At 45.9% G+C, this 5615-nt stretch overlaps 1 non-coding gene across 1 annotated transcript; it reads right to left on the bottom strand.

The window, feature by feature from the left end:
* Positions 1 to 256: 256 nt before the first annotated feature.
* On the bottom strand, positions 257 to 394 carry LOC119920343. Its single transcript, XR_005448097.1, has one exon. It is a non-coding gene; the product is annotated as a small nucleolar RNA SNORA7 (small nucleolar RNA).
* Between the last annotated feature and the right edge of the window lie 5221 nt (positions 395 to 5615).

The following is a 5615-nucleotide window of genomic DNA, read 5'->3' as shown; positions in this document are numbered from 1 at the left end:
TAATTCTACTACTATTACTACCACTAGTTCTACTTGTCTTATGCTGTCAAGTCCTCTCCGAGCCATAGCGGTGTCATGGTCACATCTCTCCCAGAATGCCCCATCTCCCTCTGCCATTGTTCTGGTTGTGTATCCATAGAGTTTCCTTGGTAAAAATACAGCAGTCGTTTACCACTGCCTCTTTCCGCACAGTAAACTTGAGTCTCCACCTTAGACTCTCTCCCATGCCGCTGCTGCCCAGCACAGGAAAGTCTTGACTTGTAGAAGATTGCCTTCCACTGGCTAGCCACTGGCCAAGCTAGGAATGGAATGGGTAAGCCTCTGCCTGACTGTCCCTCCCATAGTCAAGACTGGTAGAGTACTGGAAACTCTCCAGGTGCGACCCTGAGAGGGGATTAGTTCACTACTTCTACCATAAACCTGGGCTCTAGAAACTTTAGAACTTTGCTGAGAGTCTCAAATCGCTCCATGATAATATGGCCGGCTATGTCAAGATTGGATAGCCTTGAGTTCAGAAGAGATCGGGCTGGATTTTGCCATTCATGGGAAACAGTGCTTTGCCCCCAAAGTTACTCCATTCTTACCTTCTACCTTTCTTCTGTAAGATGAGATGATAGTGGCATCATGAACATCATCATCATCATCATCATCATCATCGTCATCAGAGCACTGTACTAGGCACCTGGGAACATGCAATAGAACTGAGAGACACGATACCTGCCCTTGAGTTGCTTACAGTCTAATGGGTATCTTGGAGTTCAGTACTGTACTCAGGGTAGCAAATAGCAACATTGCAGCCTCAGGCAATCTTTCCACGCACACAGTGTGGGAGAGATTGTCGGTAATGATCAGTTTATCAGCCACTTCGGTAAGCACTGATAATATCTCACCAACTGTGGTATTGTCTTTGGACCCTATGGACAGCGACATACATTCAATTGATAAAATATTCATGGAAAAGCAGACTATATTTTCTCCATTACCTTAGTACCTAATAATACAATATTCAGTACCACTTGTTTATTTCCTTCTGCATATCTTGTTTTATTTTCTAAATCTCCTATCATTTCTCACTGTTGCAGTAAAAGATCCAACTGCTTTCAACTATTGTACTCCATACATTAATAAGGTAAATAAATTGAATTGAGCATCCACCTAACATCTGTTTATAAGTCATTCATGAAATAATGATCATCTCTTAAAGCAGTGCACATTTTTCACTTGATTAGGATTGATCTTGCACTCCTGTTAACAGTAAAAAAATGGCATTTTGGAAAACTCAAATGCCTCCCAAATCTTTTTTGCAGAGTGTCATATTTGTAGAAGTCTAAATGCACTACTGACAATTAATGGAGCTCATACTGTGGGCATTTATATACTAATAGAGCACGGGTCTGGGAGTCAGAAGGACCTGGGTTCTAATCTCTGCTCAGCCACTCGTCTGCTGTGTGACCTTGGGTAAATCACTTCATTTCTCTGTGCTTACCTGCTATCTCATCTGTAAAATGGGGATTAAGATTGTGAGCCCCATGTGGGACATGGTCTGTGTCCAACCTGATTACCTTGTATTTACCCCAGGGTTTAACAGATACCATTAAAAAAAATCAACATGTACAAATTGTATACAAACACATGAGAAGCAGTGTGGATCAGTGGAAAGAGCATGGGCTTGGGAGTCAGAGGTCATGGGTTCAAATCCTGGCTCTGCCGCTTGTCAGCTTTGGGACTTTGGGGAAGTCACTTAACTTGTCTGTGCCTCAGTTACCTCATCTGTAAAATGGGGATTAAGATTGTGAGCCCCACATGGGACAACCTGATCACCTTGTATCCTCCCCAGTGCTTAGAACAATGCTTTGCACATAAGAAGCACTTAACAAATACAAAAATTATCATTACTATTATTATTACTATTATTATTATTATTATTATTATTATTATTATTATGTGTTATTAGGCCATAGTATCATTACTGGCCTTACACCTTTGATAGCCTAGACACCCATTATGTTATACCTGTGTTGTCTAACTCTATAGTAAAAATCTGGCAGTCAATCAATTAAGCAATAGTGTTTATTGAGTGCTTCCTATGTGCAGAGCACTGTACTAAGTGCTTGGGGGAGTATACTACAACAGAACTAGCAGATGTTCCCTGCTGATAACGAGCTTACAGTCTAGAGGGGGAGATGGACATTACTTATAAGTAATTTATAATCAAAAACAATCGAGTCACTAAGAGCAGTATCACGTTTGAACTCTTGTAGATAGATGGATGGATGGAGTTTACTGTCACAAGTAATGGCTAAACCTCAGTCCACTTACAAAGAAACCCTGATGATCAATCAATCAATCATTCATATTTGTTGAGCACTTACTTGTATAGAGCACATGTACTAAATGCTTGGGAGAGTACACTATTACAGAGTACAGGCACCCTATCCCCAGCAGGTTTACAGTGTAGAGGGTGACTCAGACACGGATATAAATAAATGAATAATGGATATGTACATAAGCACTGCGGGGCTGAGGGTGGGGTGAATGGGGGGTTCAAATCCAAATGCAAGGGGGACACAGAAATGAGAGGGAGTAGAGGAAATGAGTAGAGGAAATGGTAATACATTTGGACGACTAATCCATGGATTTAACCAAGCCCCTACGGAATGTACAGTTATGTTTGGCTCCCCAGCTTGAGACGTAACGGGGCCTATTGGATAGAGCATGGGCCTGGGAGTCAGAAGGACTGGGTTCTAATCCCAGCTCCATCACTCATCTGCTGTGTGACCTCGGGCAAGTCACTTCACTTCTCTGTTTCTCAGTTACCTCATCTGGAAAATGAGGATTGAGACTGGGAAACCTATGTGGGATAGGGACTGTGTTCAACCCGATTAGCTTCAATTAACCCCAGTGCTTAGTGCAGTGCCCAGTACATAGTAGAGTATTTACATCATGTAGTGGCTAGGTCCCGGGCCTGGGAGTCAAAAGGTCATGGGTTCTAATCCTGGCTCTGCCACTTGTCTGCTGTGTGACTTTGGGCAAGTCGCTTCACTTCTCTGGGCCTCGATTACCTCATTTGTAATATGGAGATTGAGACTGTGAGCCCTTTGTGGGACTTGGACTGTGTCCAACCCAATTTACTTGTATCCACCCCAGCGCTTAGTACAGTGCCTGGCACAGAGTAAGCACTTAACAAATACCATAACTATTAAATGCCACAATTATTATCATTATTAGTAATAGTAGTAGTTCAGGGCTCTGCACACAGTAGGTGACCCCATTCCCTCCCATCTCATGAAATCTCTCGCTCCGTCCCTTCTCCCCTCCTTAACTTCCATCTTCAACTGCTCACTCTCCACTGGTTCCTTCCCCTCTGCCTTCAAACATGCCCATGTCTCTCCCATCCTAAAAAACCCCTCTCTTGACCCCACCTCACCTTCTAGTTATCGCCCCATATCCCTCCTACCATTCCTTTCCAAACTCCTTGACTGAGTTGTCTACACGCGCTGCCTCGAATTCCTCAACACCAACTCTCTCCTCGACCCCCTCCAGTCGACCTTCCATCCCCTACATTCCACGGAAACTGCCCCCTCAAAGGTCACCAATGACCTCCTGCTTGCCAAATCCAATGGCTCATACTCTATCCTAATCCTCCTCGACCTCTCAGCTGCCTTCGACACTGTGGACCACCCCCTTCTCCTCAACACACTATCCAACCTTGGCTTCACAGACTCCATCCTCTCCTGGTTCTCCTCATCTCTCTGGTCGTTCATTCTCAGTCTCTTTTGCAGGCTCGTCCTGCCCTTCCCATCCCCTTACTGTGGGGGTTCCCCAAAGTTGAGTTCTTGGTCCCCTTCTGTTCTCAATCTACACGCACTCCCTTGGTGACCTCATTCGCTCCCACGGCTTCAACTATCATCTCTATGCTGATGACACCCAAATCTACATCTCTGCCCCTGCTCTCTCCCCCTCCCTCCAGGCTCACATCTCCTCCTGCCTTCAGGACATCTCCATCTGGATGTCTGCCCACCACCTAAAACTCAACATGTCCAAGACTGAACTCCTTGTCTTCCCTCCCAAACCCTGCCCTCTCCCTGACTTTCCCATCACTGTTGACGGCACTACCATCCTTCCCGTCTCACAAGCCCGCAACCTTGGTGTCATCCTCGACTCCGCTCTCTTTATTCACCCCTCACATCCAAGCCGTGACCAAAACCTGCCGGTCTCAGCTCCGCAACATTGCCAAGATCCGCCCTTTCCTCTCCATCCAAACCGCTACCCTGCTCGTTCAAGCTCTCATCCTATCCCATCTGGACTACTGCATCAGCCTTCTCTCTGATCTCCCATCCTCGTGTCTCTCCCCACTTTAATCCATACTTCATGCTGCTTCCCAGATTGTCTTTGTCCAGAAACGCTCTGGGCATGTTACTCCCCTCCTCAAAAATCTCCAGTGGTTACCAATCAATTTGCGCATAGGCAGAAACTCCTCACCCTCAGCTTCAAGGCTCTCCATCACCTCGTCCCCTCCTACCTCACCTCCCTTCTCTCCTTCTACAGCCCAGCCTGCACTCTCTGCTCCTCTGCCGCTAATCTCCTCACCGTGCCTCGTTCTCGCCTGTCCCGCCGTCAACCCCCGGCCCACATCATCCCCTGGGCCTGGAATGCCCTCCCTCTGCCCATCCGCCAAGCTAGCTCTCTTCTTCCCTTCAAGGCCCTACTGAGTGCTCACCTCCTCCGGGAGGCCTTCCCAGACTGAGCCCCCTCCTTCCTCTCCCCCTCACCCCCCTCTCCATCCCACCCATCTTGCCTCCTTCCCTTCCCCACAGCACCTGTATATATGTATATATGTTTGTACATATTTATTAGTCTATTTACTTATTTATTTTACTTGTACATATCTATTCTATTTATTTTATTTTGTTAATATGTTTGGTTTTGTTCTCTGTCTCCTCCTTCTAGACTGTGAGCCTACTGTTAGGTAGGGACTGTCTCTATATGTTGCCAACTTGTACTTCCGAAGTGCTTAGTACAGTGCTCTGCGCACAGTAAGCACTCAATAAATACGATTGATTGATTGATTATTGAATAATTTGCATCTACACCAGAGGTTAGTATGGCACTTGGCACATAGTAAGAGCCTACGAAACACCACAGTTATTATCATTATTACTGTATATTCCCCAGGGTAACCTCCTTAGAGTCCTCTGGCTAAAACCTGGGAGCTCAGTGGGATATCTTTCCATGGCCTTTGCTCCACCCCAGGGTTTTGGTGTTTAGTGAATGGTTCACAGGCTGTTCACCGGTCAGCATGATTCTAAGCCAAACAGCAGTCACAAGAGCAGTCACAGACAAGTGACCAACTGATTGAAAGCAGTGTGGTCTAATGGAAAGAGCAAAGACTGGGAGTCCGGAGAGTTGTGTCCTAATCCCTTCTCTGCCACTGTAACTTTGTGCTGTGTGACCTTGGGAAGTCACTTAACATCTCTGTGCTTCAGTTCCCTCATTGGCAAAAAACTGGGATTCGATACCTGTCCTCCCTCCTACTTACACAGTGAGCCCCATGTGGGACCTGACTACTGTGTATCTACCCCGGTGTTCAGTATAGTGCTTGGCACATAGTAACT

The sequence above is a fragment of the Tachyglossus aculeatus genome, chromosome X1, assembly GCF_015852505.1.
Source record: "Tachyglossus aculeatus isolate mTacAcu1 chromosome X1, mTacAcu1.pri, whole genome shotgun sequence".
NCBI classification, from domain to species: domain Eukaryota; kingdom Metazoa; phylum Chordata; class Mammalia; order Monotremata; family Tachyglossidae; genus Tachyglossus; species Tachyglossus aculeatus.
This window is presented reverse-complemented; position numbering and strand designations above follow the sequence as displayed.